Consider the following 24,289-nt stretch of genomic DNA (forward strand, 5'->3'; position numbering starts at 1 on the left):
AATCAAAGCCTTAGAAATTAAACTTTACATCATTACAACAGAAAAGTAAAATTAAAGAATAAAAATAAAACATGAACCACAACTAGCTAGTCTGAGAATGACATTAAAGGCAAAATGGACCCAAATCTAGAAATATATACTAACAGTAAACTCAGTAAAAACATAACACAACTATAAGAGTAACATAGGTGAACACAGCATTCACTATACTACTAAACTTAAGTTGAAAAATGTACTTGATGGCACTAAAATGTTTTTATCTTACTGTGATGATGTGAGGTATACCAGCATAGCTAGGTGGAGTTTTGTAAAGAATTGTATGTCAGTTGTATAACAAACTGATTTGTTTAGGTGCTTGTGTTGAAAATGTATTTGTAAAGCTACTTGTGATGAAAATATGTGAACAGTGGGTTCTGACAGAAAAGAAATACATCTGTATGTCAGACTGTATTATAACTGTTGAAATGAATATACTGTAACAGAGGATACTGGAAGAGAAAAGGTTAATTTCAGTCCCACTAACTTTGATAAATAGTCTGAAATTAAATTACCTGGTTTAGGCCATAAAGATGGTATCTTACAGTTCTGATTGCAGCCCGAGACAAAATGTCTGTGAGAACCAAGGCTAGGAATCCTACTGTATTGTCCTTAGGGGTGAACTAATTGCTACCCTAGAAGGGTGGAAGTTTTTAAGATGGTTTTATAGATTCCAGGTGCTATAACCTATCTTAGCAAAGCTCTATGTGTGTGTATGCTAACGCATATGTGCAAGATTCTGGTTAAGTTTCTAGTGTAAGGGTTGTGGGCAACCAGAGTCAGATGACCAGATGTATGTCATATCATTCTGTAATCCAGCACTGAAATGATGTTTTAATAATAAATGAGACAGAAGTCTCAGGGAAGTCTGTTTTTGAAACCTGACAAAGAAGGATCACTCACCCACTTCATCTTGTCTTGCTCTAGTAAGTGAACTAGGGGACAATAATTCTTTAGATCAGATAGGAAAATATTTTGAAATTAGTTATTGTTTTTCTGTATCTGTGTGAACCTTTCCATCTGTGTTATTTTAAATATTTCCTGTTACTGAAATTCTGGTGTTTATTGTAAATAGATATTTAGTATTTTCATGTTCTTTTTATTATGTATTATTAAATATATTTAAACTTTTCATTGTGGCTGGTCTTTTAGGGAATATTTTAAACTTTGAGAGTACTTATATTTATTTGGTGACACTGTGGTCACTCCTGAAAGCTTTGCATTTGGTCAAAATAATACCATTTGTATTAGTATTAATTTTACTCACTATAATTGGGTACCCTTATAACAGCCTTAGAGTAGCTGGCTTTGTAGTGTTCTGGTAGCAGTATCTACCTTATAGTCTGTGCAGATGGGGGCATAGCTGGTAAATCCGTGCAAGCCTTTCCCAAGCATGTGTGTGTGTGTAATCAAATCTTGAAAAGTGACCATGTTATCTACATAAAGAATTAGAGGACTCTTGAGACTGCTATCTCTTTATGTGTGTGTACATATATCTATCTCTCTCTCTCTCTCTCTATATATATATATATATATATATATATATATATATATATATATATAGATAGATATATAGATAGATATAGATATATAGATATAAATGTATACACATATATATATATATATATATATATATATATATATATATATATACATATATATATATATATATGTATATGTGTGTGTGTGTGTGTGTGTGTGTGTGTGTGTGTGTACATATATGTAAGATTTATATAGATTCCTTAGAAGACAAGGTGACACAGTATCTCTTTCAAGAGCTTGCCACCATTTATGTCCACACAGTCAAAACCTTTAGACCAGTCAATAAAATAGAAGTAAATATTTTAATGGAAATCCCTTGCTTTTTCTGTTATCCATTGGATCTTGGCAATTTGACCTCTGGTGTCTCTGCACCTTCTAAACCCAGCTTGTACAACTGACATTTCTTACAGTTAGCAAAAATAGTGCCTTCTGAAATGGACCCCACTCTCTCAAACTGAAGGGTTATGGGTACAGACTGAATATGTCTCAACTAATTCATGCTCCTCTCAGCCAAGTTTATTCTTTAGAATCCAACCATCAGAACAAGAAACTCAATAGCACATCTTTTCTGTGGGATGCTTTGTCCCTCCACATCCCATTCTCATGCAAAGAGGGACTTCAAGCACCACTATATAGCAAAAGTAACTCCAGGCTTACCTAACCTCAGCATAAGTTTTTTTTGTATCATATAGCTGCCAGTTCAGTTGACCATCATTAAGAGAATAGCTTCTTAATGTATTTTAGGCCTCAGTAAACTGACCAGATTTGCTACAGAGTACCAAATTCACTTGACCCATTATCATTACCAGTAGTTTGTAGCCGCAGGGGGTGATATTTTATTTTGAAGATATTACTCAAGGTAGATATCTTAACACCTGCTCTTTTAATGTGGGATGTTGTAGTTTTCATAACCACATACATATGTGACATACTGGAAATTAAGGGCCCACTTGTAAGAAAGGTCCAAGATAATATTTAATAATAATAATAATGAACATCAGTTTGTTAACCAGATAGACCCACTAATCACATTTCATGGGCGACCCAGTAGCTACATCTAGTTAAGAGACATGCTCAGAGTCACACACTAAGCAAATGGAGGCTGTGGGAATCAAACTCATGACTGCTGCAGGTTTTAGTCTAGCAGCATATTATCTTGAACCTCTGTGCCAAACTGCCCATCTTACTAGATCTATAATATACTTTTAAAGCTTTTAGGATCCTAAGATTATATTTAATCTGCTCCAAGGTCAACTACTTTAGAGGTTAGGTGTTTTTTCCCAGAAACTTTGTCTCAGACCTGTTACTGTAGATGACCCTACAAGGAGTACAAGACTCCAAATGGCATAGTCTTGATGATCATGGGAGCATGTGATTTTTTTCATCATACATTGTGCAGGAAGAAGGAGCAGGTTATAATAATGTTAAGTAATTGTTCTTAGCAATGATTCATGGATCATATGAGTGGAGGGGGTCAGTAATGGTGCCATATGCAGATATCCTATATACTGTGTAGTTAGGTGATTGTTTCAATGTTTCAGAACAAAAATATTATGGTATCATCTTGGGCCATACCTTATCTTTCACCCACCATGTAGACAAAATAATGAAGAGAACCCTTAGCCAAATAAAATACTACTATAAACTCACATGCCTCTTCTCCCTGTGCACACTACAAGCACTAATGAGAAATGTCCTGATCCCTAAACTTGAATATTTTCTGTCTTTATTAACACTACACCCCTCCTCCTTTAACACTCAGAAAGTCAGGTCATTAAAAATAAAATATGTAGATTTGTCCTACTTGTTGGTGTCTGGACCTACTACTGTGAACTTCTAAAAATCTTTACTTTGTTACCGGCACATAACAGGTCAACTCTAGTAACAAGTACATTATTTTTCAAAACTATTAATCAAGGCTACTATTCTCCCTTGAATTCCAAACTCATCATTTGGGTCCAAAATTACTCCCTTAGGGACAATCACGATGACAGAATTACCTGATTAAGCTCCACTTCAAAACAGTTACAAAGGAAAGGGCACTTATAAAGCTATGCCATACAGCATGGAGCCACCTTCCACCATAGGTAAGGAAACCACACTCTCTGCCTTCTTTCAAGAGTGAAATAAGATAACACCTAACCAAAGAAGCGGCCTGCACATGTTTTCAAGATGACAGTAATACACATCATTGCTCCCTGAAAGAAATTCAGCATTATCCTTTTCTTAGGGCATGAAAATGTTTGGTATAATATTTTGATGACATTTTATATAAGATATAAACGTGCTCTTGTGCTATTTTAATTTTCTGTTTAATGCCATTTTATTACTGTATGCATTCCATAATATCTTTATAATTTAGCTGTATAATGCATCAATGTTCTGTCCATTGGGCCTCGGTCATGGCTCAGAAGGGTTGGATGACATAGCAACTTACCTGATAATCAAATTCTAAATAAATAAATAAATTCCAAATGTGATAAAGAAAATAATGTGACATGATAGCATTAGTATGAGATTCCTAGCCATTCAGGTCAGGGTTTAAATAAACACACAGATACTTGTGGGATGATACTAACACTGACTCATAATTGTCCTTAGTATTTAATTTTTTTTTTGGTCTATTTGTCCCGTGTCTGTTGATCCTCATCCCCCTTACAGCCTATCATCCCATTTGTTCCCCATCATCGGGAGGTAGAGTCAGTCAAGAGGTGCCATCATTCAGACAGCCTTTAGTGGTAGTTCAAACTTTTCCTTGTTTTCTTCCATTCCTAATGGTATACAGTGGGCTGATGGCAGCGGACATCCTCTGTCTTCTGCAAGGGACAGTCTATCCAGGCAGCCCTATCTGTATCATTGAGATATGAGTAGTGGGCTCCTTGTTCTCCTCTAGGGAGTTAACACCACCAAATATTCCCCTGTGTGTAAACAATCCCTTCCATTCTCATAGGAGAGGCAAGCAGGTCTGGCTCCTGCAGTGTTGGGGTTGCTAATTGAACCCCGGTCACCTGGTATCCAGTCAAGGCTCTATCCCACTGTGACACAGAACCTGATATCCATAGTATTACTTAAGTAAAAGCACATAAAAAAGCACTGTGGCTCAGCAGAGGTAAAAGCAGACAGTTTTCATAACTTCCACAAAACACAGATAAAAGAAAGGTAAGCGCATTCAATAAATACTCTCAACACACACAATCCCAACCAATAACAATACTTAATTAATTTCACTTGTCTCTCCTACTTGAAAACATTCCTCCTTTCTCCTGAACAGCCCCCTAGCTTTCAGTGCTGGCCTTAAGGAAACTGTATTTACATTGTTTTATGGTCTGAAGAAGCTGATTTAGTCAGTGAAAGTGTTTACCGTTCTTCTATTTATTTTTTATTTTTATTTTATTTATTTATTTATTTTATATTTGTTGACCGGCTTTGTCCGACTGGGCTACAAATGCCCATTTTCAGCGGAGGCCCGAGGAGAAAAGCTCCAACATAAAATAGAAATGTTACCTATTAAATACATATAGAAATACATTCATTAGTACCACAGACTACTGCATTACAGTGCCACATATTACATTCATCAGTACCACACATTATTGCATTACAGTGTCATACATTAAACTGTGGCAAGTGAAATACATAGAAATACATTCATCAGAGGGATACATTCATAACTATATATTATATACATTATAGTGCAATAGTTACATAGCTGAAATATTTTACTAGTTATGTTTGTACAGTGATGTACCAAGAGGAGAAGATAAAGTAGTAGGCTTGTTTATTGAAGGGAAGGAAGAGAGAAGAGAAGTAGAAGGTTATAGAGGAGTGTTTACGGGGGATAATTACATTGGCAAGTCTATTTTTCATGAAGATATTTTTTTGTAGCAGTTTTGAATTGATTGGGATGTTCAAGGGATCTTATATCTAGTGGTAGGCTATTCCAGGCCTTGGAAGGGTTAAAGCTATAGGCTAGGTGACCCATTTTGGTCCTTGGTTTGTAGATTTTTAGTAGGCCTTGTTCAGAACTGCGGAGTAATCTAGTGGGTAGGTAATGAGAGATTAGAGATGAGATAGTTGGACAGAAAGAGGGTTTGTAGAGAATGGAATGAATAATCTGAAACTGATTATACCAAAGCAGGTTAGGTAATTCTAGCCAATTTAGTTATTTTAGTGAGAGACAGTGATGGGACTTGTAAGAATTTTGGGCAGCAAATCTGGCAATCCTGTTATAAGTTGTTCCTAACTTGTTTAGTAGTCTAGTGTTGAGGCTGGTGAGAATTTAGGAGCTAAGAGGTAGGCATTTAAAAGGGTTAGTTTTGCTGTTTTGGTAAGATATTTTTTGTTTCTATAGAGGAGATCTAGCTTGAGATGTGTTTTTTGGATACAATTATTGACGTGTAAATCAAAGGTTAGTCTATCATCAATAGTAATGCCTAAGAGTTTTGTACTGGTGTCCACCTGTATCTGAGTATTATTTTGTGTCAGTAAGGAGAAGGAAGACTTTATGTGGTTAAGGTTTTAGGGAGGAAGAGTAGTAATTTGGTTTTCTTTGGATTTAGGATAAGTTGTTTTCCAGATAGCCAGTTTTCTACAGAGTTAAAAGAGGACTGTGTGTCTGATTTTAGTTGAGTTGGTGATTCAGCAATAGTGATAAGTGTAGAATCATCTGCGTATTGTATCAGTGAGGATCCAGGACAGCAAGAGTAGAGAAGGTTGGTAAACATATTAAAAAGAAGGGGCCCAAGGATGGAGCCTTGTGGAACACCCATTTTAACAGGAAGAAGAGGGGAGAAAGCTGAGAGCCATTTGACTGATTGGAGTCTATCAGAGAGAGAGCTATTAAATCAAGATATGGTGGATGGAGAGGTGCACGTTTGCTAGTTTAAGGAGAAGAAGTTTATGAGAGACTGTATCAAAGACTTTAGAGAGATCAACGAAGAGACAGGAAATAAGTTTGTTTCTGTCTCTAGCTAGTGATACAGAGTTTAGGAAAGACAGGAGAGCTGTTGTAGTGCTGTGCATGGTACGAAAGCCATGTTGAGTAGGTGTGAGTAGATTTTCTTGCAGAAGGCAGTGTAAGACTTGATTGTGTATACATTTTTCCAGAATTTTGGAGAGTGGTGAGAGTATGGCTATGGGTCTAAAATTAGTTATATCTCTGGAGTTTCCTCCTTTGTGTACTGGAAGGGTGTAAAATTGCTTCCAGATGGAAAGTACTGTGGATTCCATAATAGAGCGGTTTATTAGAAGAGAACCTTGGAAAGCAATAACATCAGCAGCAGCCTGAAGGAATGTGGAGGGAATGTTGTCTACGGATGTGGAGCAAGGTTTTAATTTAGATAGTAGAGTTTTAATATAGTTAGTGGAGACAGGTTTGAGGGAGAAGGTAGTGGTAAGGTTACTAGTGATGGAAGAGTTTGAGTTATTAGGTCTATTATTGTTGCTGGGATGGTTTGTGTCTTGATTTAGTAATTTGGATATGGAGTCTATAAAGTAGTTGTTAAATATGGAGGTAGTTTCCTCATGCTGTTTCCTGGACTTTTTATATGCTAGTGGTGCTCTTCAATTTTTTCCCCTCAGATCTGCTAGTTCTCTGCTCTTCTGCACTTTTATTAACCTATTAGTCTAGCACTTTAAACTACTCCCAGTGCCAGAAAGTCTGCTCTTCAAACTTTCCCTTAGAACTAGCTGGTTTGTCAGTAGTAGCACTAAAATCTGAATCCCTGTGACTAGCACTTGCTATAAAACCTGCTGGAAAGCACTAGGAAGCCTTATACTGATACAAGCACTTGACTCTCCTTGTTAATAACGAGAAATTAATCATAGGCTCTAAACAGTCTATAATTTCAAAGTACCTTGCCATAGGTAAGGGAAAACAGCTCTTGTACTTTACAAAAGAAACACTGAACCAGGCATGTCCAATGGTCAGCTTCCGATTATTTCTCCTGTCCACCTGGTGAATCTGGGCATACTGAGGCAATGCAGCAATTGCTTCATGTACAAAGACAACCCTCTCCTCCTACCACCCAACATTACAACCTGCGAGAGATGCTCTTATATAGCCAAACTGGAAGCAAAGCTCTCTTCATCCAAGATTGTGCCAGACAATCAAGAGGAGAAGGTTAACACCTGCACTACACCTCAAGCAACACATAGTCTTTCAAAACTCATGCCTCCAACATCCACACATAGTATCACTAAACCCACTTATGCGGAGGCCCTTAACATTAACCTGGCCAAGCAGCAAGGATCTCCAAAGCTGAAACGTAAACACCAGTCACAACCAAAGTGTCACAGCTCACAACACCAGTGTGCCACCCAACAACAGCCCCTAAGGCAAGACAACATGCCCAACACATTAGTCATAGGTGACTCTATAGTCAGGCACACTGATGTCCCACTCACCAGGCTGAACAAGGAGAAAATTACAGTCAGCTGCCTGTCAGGTGCCAAGATCCGCAACATCACGCATGCACTCAACTCACTCCACAACAAGTACAAATATGGCTCTGTCATTGTCCATGTTGGAGTGAATGACTTGAGATGTACCTCCCTGGACTACATGAAAAGAGACATGGAAGAGCTCTCAGATCATGTGGCCCAGGCAGGTATGACCCTAGCACTGAGTAGCATCTTGCCTTCACCCAGAATGATACCACAGTATAAGGACAAAATGACTGACTTCAACAACTGGCTAAGTTTCTGGTGTCACTTAAAGCGGATCCAGTATTTGTCTGCCTGGGATGATATGATCAACAGACCATGGGGCTTTGCCAGTGATGGTCTGCACCTGTTGCACGTGGGAGTCAGGTTACTGGCTAAGGCTCTTGCCACCCCTATAGTGCCTTCTTTAGGCAAGGCTCAAAGGAAAACACCACCACTGTAACAGATATAAGCATGCAAAATCTGAAGGTAATGCTACTCAATGCTAGAAGTCTTAACCTCAAAATGCATTCTCTCGAGGCACTTCTAAAAATGAAGAACATCGATATCTGTGCAGTAACTGAGACCTAGTTCAAGGCTCCAGAGAGGACCCCTGCAATACCAGGCTACAACTCTTACCACACTTTTTGGCCACCAAACCAGGACCGAAACACTAAAGGCAGAGGAGTGTCCATATTTACCAAGGATATTCACACCTCCAGGCTAGTTGTCCAACACAATGCATCTGAAATTCTATAGGTACAACTAATACTAGGTAAGACTGCAATCCAAATTGTAGCTTGCTACAGATCCTCCACCATGCCCCAAGATTCTCACTACACCTTTCTAAACATACTGGAAAATATTAAGATACAACCAAACACACTAATACTGGGTGATTTCAACTACCCTGCCATTAACTGGGAAAACTACTCGGGCATCAACATCTTAGCCCAACGGTTCTTGGAATTCATAAATTCCAATGCCCTGGATAAACTAATCCATAGTCCTACCAGGGGCTCAAATATCCTAGACCTGGTCATTACCAACATGGGAGATCGAGGCTCCACACCAATGGTCACCCCCTCATTGGTCAGATCTGACCATAAGCTAATCACCCTTGATGTCCACATCCCACCCCCACCCCCCAGTAGGGAAACCTCCATAAAAAACTTCTCCAAAGCTAACTTCATGCTACTCAAGTCAGAAGTGGTAAACATCATGACACCCATGCAGACGGGAACTGAATGTTCGACTGCTGAATCCTACACTAAGGCACTGTACAAGCACATCCACTCATGCATGAATTGTGCCATTCCAAATAGAACCAAGATGCTCTCCACCAAAAAAAAGAAGCCAATCTGGTGGTCCCCTGCCATAAACAAACTATACAACAGAAGGAAGAAACTGTTGCAGAAAAGAGGAAAATCCCAGGATGCAAAATACTCCCTTACCAGCCTTAGTAAGAAGCTGAGATTCCTCATAAAATCCTCCAAAGCTAGTTACGAAAATAAAATTGACAAAGATTCCAAGGACAACCACAAGGCATTCTATAGTTATGTCAAGAATCTAAATGGCAATGCTCAGATCTATTCTGAGCTACAACAGAATGGCATTAAATATACTGATCCCAAGGATATTGCCAATATCCTGGCAGATCGATTCAGTGACAACTTCACCCCCCCTCTCACCCCCTAAAAGGTCCAGCTCAATACCAAATGATTGCCAAATTCCAGTAATCATGGCCGCACAGGTAAAAAAACACACTCTCCAAAGTTAAGAATACAGCATCCATGGGACCAGACGACATCCTGGGCTGTGTACTACATGAACTACAAAATGAACTGGCACCTCACCTAAGTGTCATGTTTAATCATATCCTCACCTCAGGCTTCGTGCCCAATGAGTGGCGCACAGCTACAGTTATCTCACTCCAAAGGGGGGATCCACCTTGGATCATGGGAACTATCATCCCATCAGTCTGACAAGCCTGATCTGCAAAGCCAGGGAATGCATTATCATGGAACTTATAAACAAAGACATTGTCAACCTTCAAACACTGGACCCCACCCAGTTTGGTTTTGTAAAGGGCCTATCTTGTCTCCTCAACCTGATTGACTTCTTTGAATCAGTATCTAGAGCCGTGGATGAGGGCAAGGCAGTCCACACAGCCTATCTGGACCTCGCCAAGGCCTTCAACACCATCCCCCACTCTGGAATCATAGATAAAATGACTAATCTGGTAATTAATCCCTACGTCACTCGATGGGTTGCCAACTGGCATACTGACAGAACCCACACTGTAAAAGTAGCCGACTCAAAATCCAGCTCCAGACAAGTAACAAGCAGAGTACCTCAGGGTTCAGTCCTGGGACCGCTCTTGTTTAGCATCTACTTCTCTGAAGCACAGGACAGCACTAAGGGACTCTGGCTAACAAAGTTCACAGATGACTGCAAACTGGGAGCCATTACTGAATCCCCAAATAATGTGGATATTCTACAAAAGGGCCTTACAGAAACAGATGCTTGATGCCAGAGCCATGGGCTCAAGTTCAATGTCAAGAAATGCATAGTTATCCCCTTTGGGAAAAACCATGTACCCATGAATTATCACATAAGTGGCAGTACACTAAACACTGAAAGTGTGATAAGGAACTTAGGGACACAAGTGGACAGTGGTCTCACCTTCGACAACCACATCACCACAACAGTCAGGAAATCCTTCTATGTGGCACACCTCATCATTAAGGGCTTTTCATCCAGAAAAAAGGAGGTCATTGTCCCACTGTACTCATCCCTCATTAGACCCATTATAGAGTGCAACGCCCCATTTGGTATGTACCTCACAAGACATCTGCAACAACTGGAAAGACCACAGAAATACCTCACTAAAAGAATCACAAGCCTAAAGCAGATGCCCTATGCTGACCATCTAAAAAAAACTCCAGCTATACTCTGTCACATATCGTCTGCTCAGAGGCGATCTCTGCTTAACATACAAGGCCATGTCAAACCCAGAGCTGTTGGACATGCTACAATTAAAGAAATCCCAATCCCTCAGAGGCACACATGCCAGGGATCTAAACCTGGTCATCACAATGAATAATACATGCTGGAAGGCTAGGTTCCTGACCCAGAGACTCCCCATACTCTGGAATAGACTGCCCATACATGTCAAGCTGAGCGCCTCTTTGGCCCTCTTCAGAAAGAACCTTGATGATTGGATGGGAGATAGGAAATTCACCCCAGGGATCATGTCAATTGCCCTGTTAGACAGGGGACCAGGGAAGTAATAGCCAGGGAATTGTTATGGCTAGGCTTGTATAGGCCCTAGGGCCAATAGCCTAGTACCAACCTATGAACCTATGTGTTTTGTCAGGATGAGGGTTAGGGGATGCTTGCGTACCTGGGTGTAGTATTTGATTTACAGAGTGCCAGAACTTTTTAGGGTTGGATTTAAAGGTAGAAGATGGATTATTATAGAAGTTTTTCTTATCTTTATTTATGTGACTTTTGGCAAGATTTCTAAGTTTTCTATATTTCTGGAGGTCTGGTTGATGTTTAGTTTTAGTCCAAATTTTCCATGCTCTGTCTTTTTGTTTAGTAGTGCACGTGTGTGTTTATGGTCAGCCATGGGGCTATGTTAGACTTTATGCAGACTGTTCTAAGGGGTGCCACAGAATTTAAAATACTAAGGAAAGTGAAGTTAAAAAAGTGGACAGCTTCATCCAAAGGGAGTAATTTTAAAGGATTCCAGTTCACTTTTGATAGTAAAGATTTGAGAGTTTCAGGATTAAAGTTTGTTTGTTGTCAGTGTTTGATAAACCTTTGAGGTTTAGCTTGATGGGATGTGTATCTTAGTATTTTTACTGGACAGTGATCACTTAGGGAATTTGGTAGCGTTTCAGGGTTATGGTTTTTGGAAGGGTGAGAGACAAGAACCCAGTCAAGGAGAGAAGAGGCTGTATGGGAGTTATTGAAATAAGTGGGATCAGAGATGAGTTGAGTAAAGCCGTAGAGATTAAGGTGTTGTGAGGAGTTTTGAGAGGCGAGAGATAGCCAGTTAATGTTGACACCCCCAAGAATGATAGTCCCATTTGGGATCTGTTGGGAGATATGAGCAAGCATATTTTCCAGTAGGGGGATATTATCACCTAGTAGAATATAAATTGCTACAATGGTGATAGTTGAATGGCTATTAATATTTAGGTTTACAGATAAAATTTCGGCTGGGAAGAAGGCTTGGGATGTAAAAGTAGAGTTAGAAATGGTAAGGTGGTTTGAGTGTAGGATAGCAACGCCTCCATCTTTCCTTTTTTGGTCGATCTAGATGGTGTATGCTATAGCCAGAGGGCAAGATCTCTGTCTTGGTGTTGGGATTTCAACCAGGTTTCAGTCAGAACAAGGATATCAGGAGTATGGTGGGAGATCCAAGTATCTAGTTCACTTACTTTGTTCAGAATACTCCTAGTGTTTATTGAATAGAAGGAAAGATGTTTGTTTGGGAGATTATTGACTTTGGGGTCAGGAAGGCTAGCAGTGGGGTGTGTTGGACGAGGGTTGGGATGGATGTCTCCAGCTAAGAGAATGTTTTTGTGGAGGTAGATGAGTTTGAGCATATTAGCAGTGGGGGTGTAGTATTTGGTTTTGTGTTTGGTAGGGGTGAACTGGGTGTTAAGGTAAGTGTATTTTTGGTAAGGGAGTATTTAATGAGAAGATAGATGGAAAAATGGCAAAGGTTTGGTGATTATTTATATGGCTACAGCAATTTGGGTTTGTAGGGGGAGATATGTTTGAGGTGTAAGTGGATGTTAAGTGATGTGAGTATAAGGAGGAGGAGTAGGAGAGGCAGTAATAGGATGGATGTAGTTAGAAATGCATAGATTTTACTCTTGGAGGAGTACATATTGTAGGGTGTTTGTAGTTAAAAAATGCACAGGAGTACAGTTTTTTGATCTATTAGATAATGGATAATAGTGTATACCAGCTAGTACCTGTGTGTGTGTGTGTGTGTGTGTGTGTGTGTTGGGGGGGGAGTGAAATTAGAATATTTTGTTGTAGCAGCACATGGGTTGAGCTATAGTGTATTATGGAGTGAAAGACAGGAGGGGGAGGGTGTATGTTGTGGGAGGTGCAAAGTAGTTAGCTATAAAGGGAATGATATGGGGGGGTGGGTGTGAATGGGAGCGAACGGAGTGGGTTGAGCCAAGCCCAGAGTCAAGCACAACCACTAAAAACTCTAACAGAATAAGGCTATGTACTGTTTATAGTGAGAATAAGATATTTTGTTGTGTAGTGCTATCAGGTAAGAAATAACTTAAAACAGGCTGGGTAAGAAATAACTTAACACAGGCTAATGAGTCTAGCATGTAATAGACATACGTTTGTTAAAACTAACAGGAAGTCTATTAAGAAATGGGGAATCCTTGCTGCCAAGCTACTTTACAGCATACCAGCTTGCTAGAGAGTACAGTAGATAATGCCTTAAATAAGTATATTGTAAAATGTAAAAACTAAGCCAACATACTTTGCAGATAAGGAGACACTGCAAGGTAAAAGAACAGAGCTGTGTGATGAGCGAGTTTCGTTGCAACCGTTTAATGCAGCATGCAGGACTTTTAACAGTACGCTGTCAGTATGGAGATGAAAAAGACAAACTTGGCTGATAGATGAGGAGAGAAAAAAATAATAATAAAAATTGTTACCAAATATGAGCTGAGAAGAGAAAAAAATAATAAAAATTGTTACCAAATATGGTGTTTAGCACACAAAAGATAGATGGAGGTATTTTAGAGAGGACAGAAAGAGAAACTCAAACAATATAAACACACTGTTAAGACTACCAATCTGCATTCACTCTAGCACAGTAGTACAAATGCAATGCTACACAAATTTTGCTTTAAAACGCTGCTACAGTTAATAAATAAACTTAGAGAAAAACAGTTAATACAGATATGCAATCAGGGTTTGTGTGTATTTTGTGGAAGTTATTAAAACTGTCTGCTTTTACCTCTGCTGAGCCACAGTGGTTTTTTATGTGCTTTTACTATTTTGTTACTTGTTACCACTGGGTTACCTCCATAGTGTTTGCTATTCATTTCCAAAGTATTAATTAGTTTAATAAATTATAACCTAGGACTACTAAATTTAGTTTAGTTTTAGTTATTGTTTACAACCATAAAGTTCTTGGAATTACATAATCTGGTAATCCTGCATCACTAGAACAACATGATTTTGGAGCAGAGAAATGGCTTACATAGGTGGGATTATGCTAGTAGTCAGATCAACTTTAAAAAGAAAGTTAGTAAAGATTATCATACTTTTCTATCAACATCTTTATCTAGTTTTCTGGGTTCCTTCAAACCATCCTGTATTCCATTACACCGGTCCGCTTGCCATCTCCAATCCCTGCATTGATACTTACCATCTTGTTTAACAGATAGGTTATTTTGCTTGTAATCTCTATAATCTAGAAATACAGAAATCTTTGTTATTATTTTTGCAATCCTCCCTCTATAGTGAGTTTTTTTGAGGCATTCGGGACTGCTGCCCTTTCCCTTCCCTTCTGCTTTCCACTTGTGCCATTGATATGTTTCTTTATTTTTCTTGCTTCTACTAAAAAAGAAAAAATAAATAAGAGAGAGAAAGAGAGATTTTTTTTCTGTAAAACTTCTTGTTTAACAGCTAGGTTAAAAGTTAGAGCCGTTTCTGCTGTGTGTGTGTGTGTGTGTGTGTGTGTGTGTGTGTGTGTGTGTGTGTGTGTGTGTGCGCGCGTGTTCGTGTATTTTTGATTGTATCCTTTTTAGTACTGCTGCTTGATTTACCATCACAAATGTCAGACAAACCTACAGATTTTAAAAGGTGCACTTCTTGTGGACATAAAATTCCTAATTTGGATGCCCACAAGAGGTACATCTACTATTTAGGACCAGGGCACTTAAATGTAGGATGTGATATGTGTGCCTCATTTAACCCGAGAACTCTCTCAGATAAGTAAAACAAGCTTATTTTAAAGGGACTGCTGCCTGCTTCCTCACCTTCTGATGCTCAAACCCCCTCAAAACTTACAAGCTCCAAGACTTAAAAAGATGAGCACTATCAGCCTCCCTGAGGGCCTTGTCAGAACTGACTGAAAACAGGTCAAAACTCTCGGATCCAACTTTGTGGGATCCGAGCAAACCTATACCCCCTTCAGATCCATAGGATTTCAGATCTGAATGCCAGAAGATCTTACAAACTCCTTCAAAATGCTCCAGTCCCTTTTCTTCAGGTTCATCTAGGTCTTCCAGAAGCTAAACAGAGGCCAATATGAACAGGATTATGCAGAAGTTTCTCAGGGCTCAGATCCAGATGGGAGTCTTGCCAACTTCATCCCATCTCAGATTCATGAGTACTCTGACACTTTCTTTACAGACACCTTCTCCAATCCGACCCATGGTTTCGGACCCCCAGGATCCTGGATACCCAAGAGAGCTGGTGTCAGTTCTAGGAAATTTACTTCCTTGACTCCAACCATATCCCTGACCAGCCCTACTCTGATCTTGTCATATCAGAGTGGTTCTTGTATCCAAGATGTTGGCACCAGGTCTGGGGGGGGGGGGGTGGCCTTGGCTCTGACTTTATCGGATCCATCCTTTCCTCTTGGTGCCTTGATGCTTGGCAGCTCAGGCCCAATTCTGTCTGGAGGTCTTGGATACGGGGTTGGCTCTGCTTTCTCCCTCCCATTTGCTTCATCTCCTAGGGGAGAGGGGGGAGTTTCTCCAGGTCTGTTAGCCTTCCAGGTTACAGAAAGGGCCTTCTTTATGCTCAGAGAACCATTTTCTGAGATCCCGTGTCCTTCCCCCATCCTTCATCAGGTCTGAGCACTGAGCCCATCATTCCTGCCATAGGTCAGCCTACCCTGAGGAGCCTCCAGAACTTTTCTACTGAGGAAATTCCCCCTTCTTCCAATAGCTCCCCTAAACATCCCACGGAGGAGATCCCATGGAAGAAGACCTGCAAGAGGAGGCACATATATTCCCATGTGGAGTCCCTCACTGAAGATAAATATAAGGGAAAAGCACAAAATAAGCAATTTACTGATGACCCAAAAAAGTTTTATAGAGGATTGGGAAATAAGGTAAAAGGAATTGATAGACGGCCGAAAAAAGAGGAAGTAGATACATTTTGGAGAAGTATCTATGAAGATCCTGTGGAACATAACAAAGATGCTAAATGGATAGAAGAAGTAAAAGAAAAAATAAGAAGTTTAAAGGTACAGGATATGAAATGGGATGAAATAACAGCCAGAGAGATTGAAACAAAGTTGAGAAAAGTCTCTATTGGAAAACTCCAGGCCCAGATGCAGTACCTAACTTTTGGCTTAAAGTATTAACTTCTTTACACGAGGATCTAGCCATAAGTAAGAACTATTTATATGCACACCCCGAACAGACACCACACTGGTTAACAACAGGAAAAACAATGCTGTTACTTAAGAGTGAACCTGCAAGCTACCCTAAACATTATAGACCAATAACTTGTCTTCAGTGGTATGGCGGTAGCATTGTTACCTCACAGCAAGAGGTTCACCCGTTTGATTATCGGCGTGGCTTGGGAGTGCCTTCTGTGTGGAGTCTGCATGTCCTCCCCGCGATTGGGTAGCGTTCGAAAGACATGCGTGCATAAATGGGCGTGCCTTCATTGAAGGTTGGGCATCGAGCTGGCACCTCGGCGTTTTGTAAAAAAAATCTACTGCCAATCATTAGCGGATCGGAGTTCCGCTGTGGTGACCCCCTTACCGGGAAAAAGCCGAAAGACAAACAACAACAACTTGTCTTCAGACGATGTATAAACTATACACAGGGTTTGACGCTGATAGAGTTTATATTCATTTAGCAGAAAACTCAATTATGGCAGTAGAATAAAAGGGCAATAAAAGAAAGTCATATGAAACAAAGAATTATTTGTTGTTAAATAAAGTTATAGTGGAGAACTGTAAGAAAGGGAAGAATCTAAGTATGGCATGGATTGACTATAAAAAAGCATTTGATAGTATCCCACATTCATGGATAAAAGAGTGCTTAAAAATGTATAAGGTACATCCTACACTGATTGATTACATTACAGTAACCGTGAAACAGTGGCAGACCACTTTGCAATTAAGCCATGATAAAGGACAGATTATCATCCCAGGGATAAAAATCCAAAGGGGGATATTTCAAGGTGACTCCCTGTCACTGCTGCTATTTTGCCTTGCCATTAATCCATTAAGCTGTTTACTTAACAGCTTAGGTCATGGCTATAATTTGGCTTCTAGAAAACTAACAAAGTCTAATGACTTCTGATCTTCTCTTTGTCGATGATTTAAAATTGTATAGCTCATCAGATGAGGAACTGAAAGCACAGCTGCAGGTTGTCAAAACTTTTTCAGATGATATTAGAATGTCATTTGGTCTTGATAAATGTGCAACAGCAGCCTTTACAAAAGGAAAATTGCAGCACCAGGAAAACATCAGTTTGGGACAAGAATGTGATATAAAATAACTTGAGCAAGAGGGGGTGTATAAATACTTGGGAATTGATGAAGGATCAGCAATAAAACATGAACAAATGTGAATAAAGCTTAGTAAGGAATACTTTAGAAGACTTAAACTAATCCTGAAAACAGCATTGACACTTAGGAATAAGATCCAAGCTATAAATCAGTTTGCTCTTCCTGTCCTAACTTATAGTTTTGGAATGATTGACTGGCCCCAAAAAGTGTTGGCTAGATTGGATATTAAAACAAGAAGGATGCTTCATGCTCACCAAATGATTTATAAAAATCAGTGTATACCAAGATTATATATTCCCTGTTCTGAAGGAGGGATGGGCCTCCTTGAAATTGATTACATGTATAGATCTGCAATCGTGGGACTCCACACATATCTACTGACCTCACAAGATCCAAATGTGGTGAAAGTTTTGAAACATGAGGAGAATAAATCTAAGATAACATCTCTGCTTAATTTAGCAGAAGCATATTGACATCAAGCAGGAATGGAAATCAAACCAGATGTGGATAAAAACCAGGCAGCAAATGAATGTGCTAAAAAACAAAAGAAAGAATATAAGGTGAAGGACCAGATGACAAGGCAAGAAATGTGGAAAAAACATAAATATAGTTGCAAGTATAGAAAACTTCTGGAAGAGCCTCATGTTGATCAAGAACGAATGCAGGAATGGTTAAGGAGAGGTGAATTTACATCAAGAAATGAAAGGTTAATATTGGCAGCCCAAGATAGTGGGCTATGTACACACTAGTTTACTAAGTCCATTGAACATGTGGGAGAAACAGATATATGTAGGTTTTGTGGAACTGAATTGGAAACAGTCACACATCTTATTGCTGCCTGCGACTCTCTAATGGCAGAGGGACTGTATACTGAAAGGCATAATAATGTGGTGAGATTGTTACACTGGAGATTGTGCAAGCATTATGATATTGAAGTGGCTGAAAAACAATGGAAACATGAGCCACAGAGAATCATAGAAAATGATGAAGTTTACATCACATGGGATCACCCAATACCAACAGTCCAAAAGATAGTTGCTAGAAAACTGGATATAGTGGTCCAAGAAAAGAAGACAAAAGTAGCATTGATCATTAAAATCACCACACCTAGTGACTACAGTGTCTTGTGTACAGAGAAACAAAGTCATAAAATACCTCGATCTGCAGGCAGAAATGAGAGCCATGTGGAAGAAAGATACCCAGACAGTTCCAATAGTAGTAGGAGCAACTGGTCTTATAAAAAAGAATTTACATTCGTATTTAGATATATTACCAATTCATGTAACACTGTATGAATTGCAGGAGTCATTACTGGGCACATTGCGGGTGCTGCGAAGAGCACTTTTGGCTAGTATCAAAGAGTGAAACAATACTAATTTCATGAACTTTAATTGTACTTTGACTTAGGAATGGGGTCCATTCCCGTCATGGTATTAGAAACCCAAAAGACTTGGAGAAATTAAAAAGACCCAACTTTGATGAGTGAGAAGGATCTGATGATGATGGCTCCTTTGGAGACATCCTGGAAGTCCATAAGCAGAAAGGTGGCTGGTCTTCCCAACCTCATTTTTCTGAAGAGTTGGTGTTTCTGGAGGCTTTTGGCGTGGGCTCGTCTACGTCTTGGGTGACTCCATGGCAGACGAACTTATTGATTGATCTTTAATACATAAATTTAAGAATGATTTACAAATAAATGAATTTGGTTTGAAATTTGATGGTTTTCAAGTTGGTAATAAAGTGAATTTTTAGAGTTTATACATAAAAAGGTTATGATGTGCTCAAGAGAGAATGTTGTCATTAAATAATAGTGTTAAGAACTAATCAAGATATGAATAAGATACAGAAGAAATATAAAAAAAAAAAACATATACATCCTGGGGGATGAACTAAGAAAAAATTTATATGGTTATGACTTATGATTTATTTTCATTAGAAATTAGTCATATATGATGAAATATTATTGGAATTCATTATTTAAAAATAAGATCTAACATCAATTTTTTCCTATACTACTATAACTTTATAGAGGAAGAGGAAGAAATAATATATATATACATGTAGCAGGTTACTACTCCACTCAGACTTACATTTAAATGCAAATGTTGATGTAAAAGTCAAGGGGCACATACCCATGGTAAATGTATCTCTTGTAAGTATGTATGTAACACATTTGAATATTGAAATGTCTTTTATTTATGTTGTATAAAGGGAAAGAAAACAGGCTTTTAAAACACGGAAGCAGGAAGGGAACAAGGGAAAAAAAAAAAAAAAAAAAAAGTCCTATTGCTATTTACATTTTTCACAGTAGTGACCCTAAGTGCTTATAAGCTAGTTTGTTAGCTAAGTTTTAGAAAGTTTAATTAATTATGAAAAAAAAAAAAAAAAAGTGTTGTTTGTTACATAAAGAGTTTTTTTTGAATATGATGACTATATGGCACCTGGCAGCATGAATTTGGAAAAATAATAAAGTTTTTTTTTTTAATTGTATAATTGTTAATTAAATAAATAAATTATTTTATTTATCATTGATCAAAAATGTTTGTGTTTGAGAAGTTAAGTTAAGTTATTCTCCTGCTGGCTGGCGCTAGGGACTTGTGTGCAATAAACCTTTGGTGTTGGAACTTATTGATTTTGTTTCCTGTCAGGCTTGGAAGGAACCATACATGTGGAGCCTATCACCAAATGCCTGAACAGATTCCTTAGCTCACCCACAGACAGATGTCACTAGAGTAAGGGTGTTCCAGTTGATGCCATTGTTGTGGCAGCAGCTAAGAAAAAGGAACTAGCTGAACAAAGCTCCACTGTTCATCCACTGAACAGAGAGCCCAGAGTGATGGACAGGTTTGGAAAAGTGCATTTATGGCCCAGCCACCTTTGTACTGAGGTTGTCAAATTATCTGGCACATTTCACCCATTAACAGAGAGATTTTGTCAAAGATCTTTCAAATTCTCTCACTGAGACCATGTCAGAGGAAGACCTAAAGAAGTTTCCCTCCAGCTGGCTACTCTATCATCTATTGCAAATTCTTCAATGAGGCTGATCTCCCATACTGCGGAAGTTACCTCTTGAGCATCCAGTTCAGGCATAGCCATCAGGGGACACACCTGGATGAGGATTTGTGACTTTGGGGAACCTTTCAAGGCATCCTTTGTTAATGCCCCATTCGATGGTTCATGTTAACCTGCACTGAGCAAGAGGGAAAGATCCTATCTGCTGTGGGGATCAAGTTTTCCACCCTTCAGAGAACCTTTTCTAGGAGCCAGAGAGGAGAAAAGAAAACTTGGTTCAGGAAGTCTCAGGGACATTTCCAAGACTTGTGCGGAGACCCTTCCTCCAGAGGCAGAGGGGGAAGTTTCAATGGTAGGCATTGTGCCAGAGGCAAAGAGGGGGGGTCCACAAAACCAGGGTTACAGAGAACCTTTCTCTGACAGGCCTTATCAGTGCTCCTGAAGCACTGCCCAACTGTTCATCTCCAGAGGCAGTCAAGGGTCATCTATCCCCAGACCTAGATGCCTGGACAAATATTACAAACACTTGGGTGCTAAATATAATATCCAGAGGTTATTGCATTCCTTTTTCCCTTCTACCTCCATGTCCCAGGAGGAAACTCCCTGACGTGCCACCTAGTCAGAGGCAGTACGCAACACAAGAAATTCTAAAACTACTACAACAAAAAGTCTTCCAAAAGGTCCCAACCAAGCAAGTAGGATTCAGAACTTACTCCTGATTCTTTTTGGTACCAAAGAAAACAGGGGACCTAAGACTGGTTTTGGATCTAAGCAATCTAAATCAGTATGTCAAGAAGCTGAAGTTCTGAATAGTTATGGTTTAGTCCATTCTGACACTTCTGCACAAGGATGATTGGATGTGCTCCATAGATCTCAAGCGCAGGTACTATCATATCAAAATAAACATACACACCAGGAGACACCTGCACTTTTGGCTGGGAGCCAGTCACTTCGAATTCAGAGCACTGCCCTTTGTACTCAACATAGCCTCCAGGGTGTTTACCAAGTGCATGGCAGCTCACCTGAGGCTAAAAGGATTCCAGGTGTTTCCCTATCTAGATGATTGGCTCATTACTGCTCCAACAAGGCATCAACTGCTACAAGCCAGGGATTACCTGCTTCAGATCTCCAACTCCCTTGGCATTATGACAAATCTTGCAAAATCAAACTTGACTTCTGTACAAGATCCAGAATTCATAGGAACGCAACTGAACACTACAAGCCAAGTAGCTTCACTATGTCTACATTGCATAATATCTCTGAAACATCAAGTACAGGACTTACTCTATCCTCCATCTCCTCCAGCAAAGTTAGTGCTATGAGCCCTGGGATCAATGTCAGCTTCTATCCTTTCAGTCCTGCTAGCAAGTTTTTTATGTGAAGTTTACAATGGACCTTGGCAGTTCAGTGGTCTATTCTTTACCAAGCTCTGTCTGTTCCCATCAAACTGACTCCAATTTGCAAATGTAACAAAAGCAAATGACCTTTCTGGTGAATCTGTTTACTCAAACTACATTGCCAGACCATGTAACTTAGTCCCCCAAAACATACTTACCACACCAAATCACCTACAGTTCAAATTTCTCCTCAAATCTTACCTATCTAATTCTTGGCTCTGCTCCTGCCTTACACCTGGCTGATATCTTCCTCTCCTTCCTGCCGTCTTTATACCTTGCTATCCTTGTATGTACCACTACTCTGTGAACTTATGTATTGTATAATTTGTTATTTGTAACAATCTTTTATTTTGTTTGGGGCTTTTCCACCGGGCCGCTGCTAAAAAAGGGCCTATGCTCAGTCGGACTTTCCTGATCAACAAACATTAAATAAATAAATAAATATCCAATGGTGGATGCAGTCAGATGACCTGTCTCTGGACAGGCCCCCCCATTATAGTCACAGTGACCACAGAACCTTCCCAATTGGGGTGGGAGCATTACAAGGGAAAGATGGTCCAAGGTACTTGGTCCCCCTACGAGATCAAGCTGCATATCAATGTCCTCAAGATGAGAGCAGCCTTCTAATGCTGCAAGCCTTTCAGGACATTCTCCCTCTGGGGACTATTGCCATCCACACAGAGAGCATGTCAGTAGTCTGGTACATCAACAAATAAGGAGGAACCCGATCCTACCCCTTGTGCAGAGAGGCCATGAGAAACTGGGAGTGGGCGATCTCTTCAGACTGCTTTCTAATTGCAACACACATTCTGGAAAAACCAACTCACTGGCAGACAGACTCAGCAGACCCATTCTGATTCCTCACAAGTGGTCCCTCAATCAATCAGTAGCGAACATAATTTTTAGCCTTTGGGGACAGTCTTGCTGTGGCCTATCCTCAACAACATATGCAGCAAGTACTTTACTCTGATCCCCTCACAGAGGTAGTGACCGTGGGATACTCTTGTTCACGTTTATTCCCTGGGTCTTTTATGCTTAGCCTCCTCTCCCATTGATCCTGAAATTTCTACAAAAACCCAGCAGGTTGAAGAGCTCAGTAATCCTCATTACCCATTTCTGGCCTTGACAAGTACCATTCTCATTCCTATGGTCTCATCTTAAATATCCTCCATGGATACTAGAACCAACTCAGGATCTCCTATCTCACCCATCAGAAACCCAGTTTCCCAATCTCTACACCCTCAAATTGACCGCATGGTTTCTCCACTTCCAGTGATAAGATGGTTCAGGCTCACTTCTCCGATCTGTGATATTATTTTGGCTTCCCAGAAGGCCTCTACCAAAAAGGTCTACAATGGTAAGTAGAAGAGATTTTCCATATGGGCTTCTGAAGAGAACATTGACCCTTTTTCAGCACCTACCTCAGCCATCCTTCTGGTTCTCAGTACTCTTTTTAAAGGAGGAGCTAGTTTTTCTACCATAAAGTGACAGCTGGCTGCCATATCTAATTTTCATACTGGAAATGAATCCTCCTCCCTGTCAACTTCCAGGTTATGTAAAGCCTTTATGAAAGGAATCTTTCTTCTTAGGCCTCTCATAAAAGATCCTTCTCTCCCTTGGGATCTCATGTTGGTCCTTCAGGGGCTAGCTCAAAACTTTTAGAACTAGTTGACATTTGCGACCTGAAGTTTCTTTCTTGGAATACAATCTTTTTAGTGCTATTACTTTGGTGAAAAGAGTGTCAGAACTTCAAAATTTGTCAGCTAGACCGTCTTACATTATGTTCCACAAAGATAGGTTATCTCTATGGAAAAACCTGTTTTTTATGCCTAAAGTGGCCATGGAATCAAACATTAATCAATCAATTCAGTTGCCAGTTTTCTTTCCCAACTTTTCTAACAAAGGTGAGTATGTGTTACATTTATTTATATATTTAACATTTGTTTACCGGGAAAGTTTGTCTTGGAATGAAACCAATTTTCAGTCAAGGCCCGGGGAGAAACGTTCCAGATGCATGTCTTTGTAACATCTCCTTGATGTTCATAGGCAACTATGTTTTTACCTTCACAGAACAAAAAGGTACAGGAAGTCTGATCAACTGTTTGTATCCTTCCCTCGTATCTGTTTAGGTCAAGCAGTCTCCATAATTACTTTGCCCAAATGGATTACTGATTGTATCTCTCTCATTTATTCCCAAAAAGGTGTGAAATTGCCTTGTCCTCCCAAGGCCTACTCTACCAGATCTATGGCTACTACTTCTGCCTTTTCTTCTAGAGCCTCAATTGATGATATCTATTCTGCAGCCATTTGGTCAAAGACTCATACCTTTCTTGCACATTATAAATTG

The sequence above is a fragment of the Protopterus annectens genome, chromosome 8.part0 (genome assembly GCF_019279795.1).
Source record: "Protopterus annectens isolate FY-2018-M chromosome 8.part0, PAN1.0, whole genome shotgun sequence".
NCBI classification, from domain to species: Eukaryota; Metazoa; Chordata; order Ceratodontiformes; family Protopteridae; genus Protopterus; species Protopterus annectens.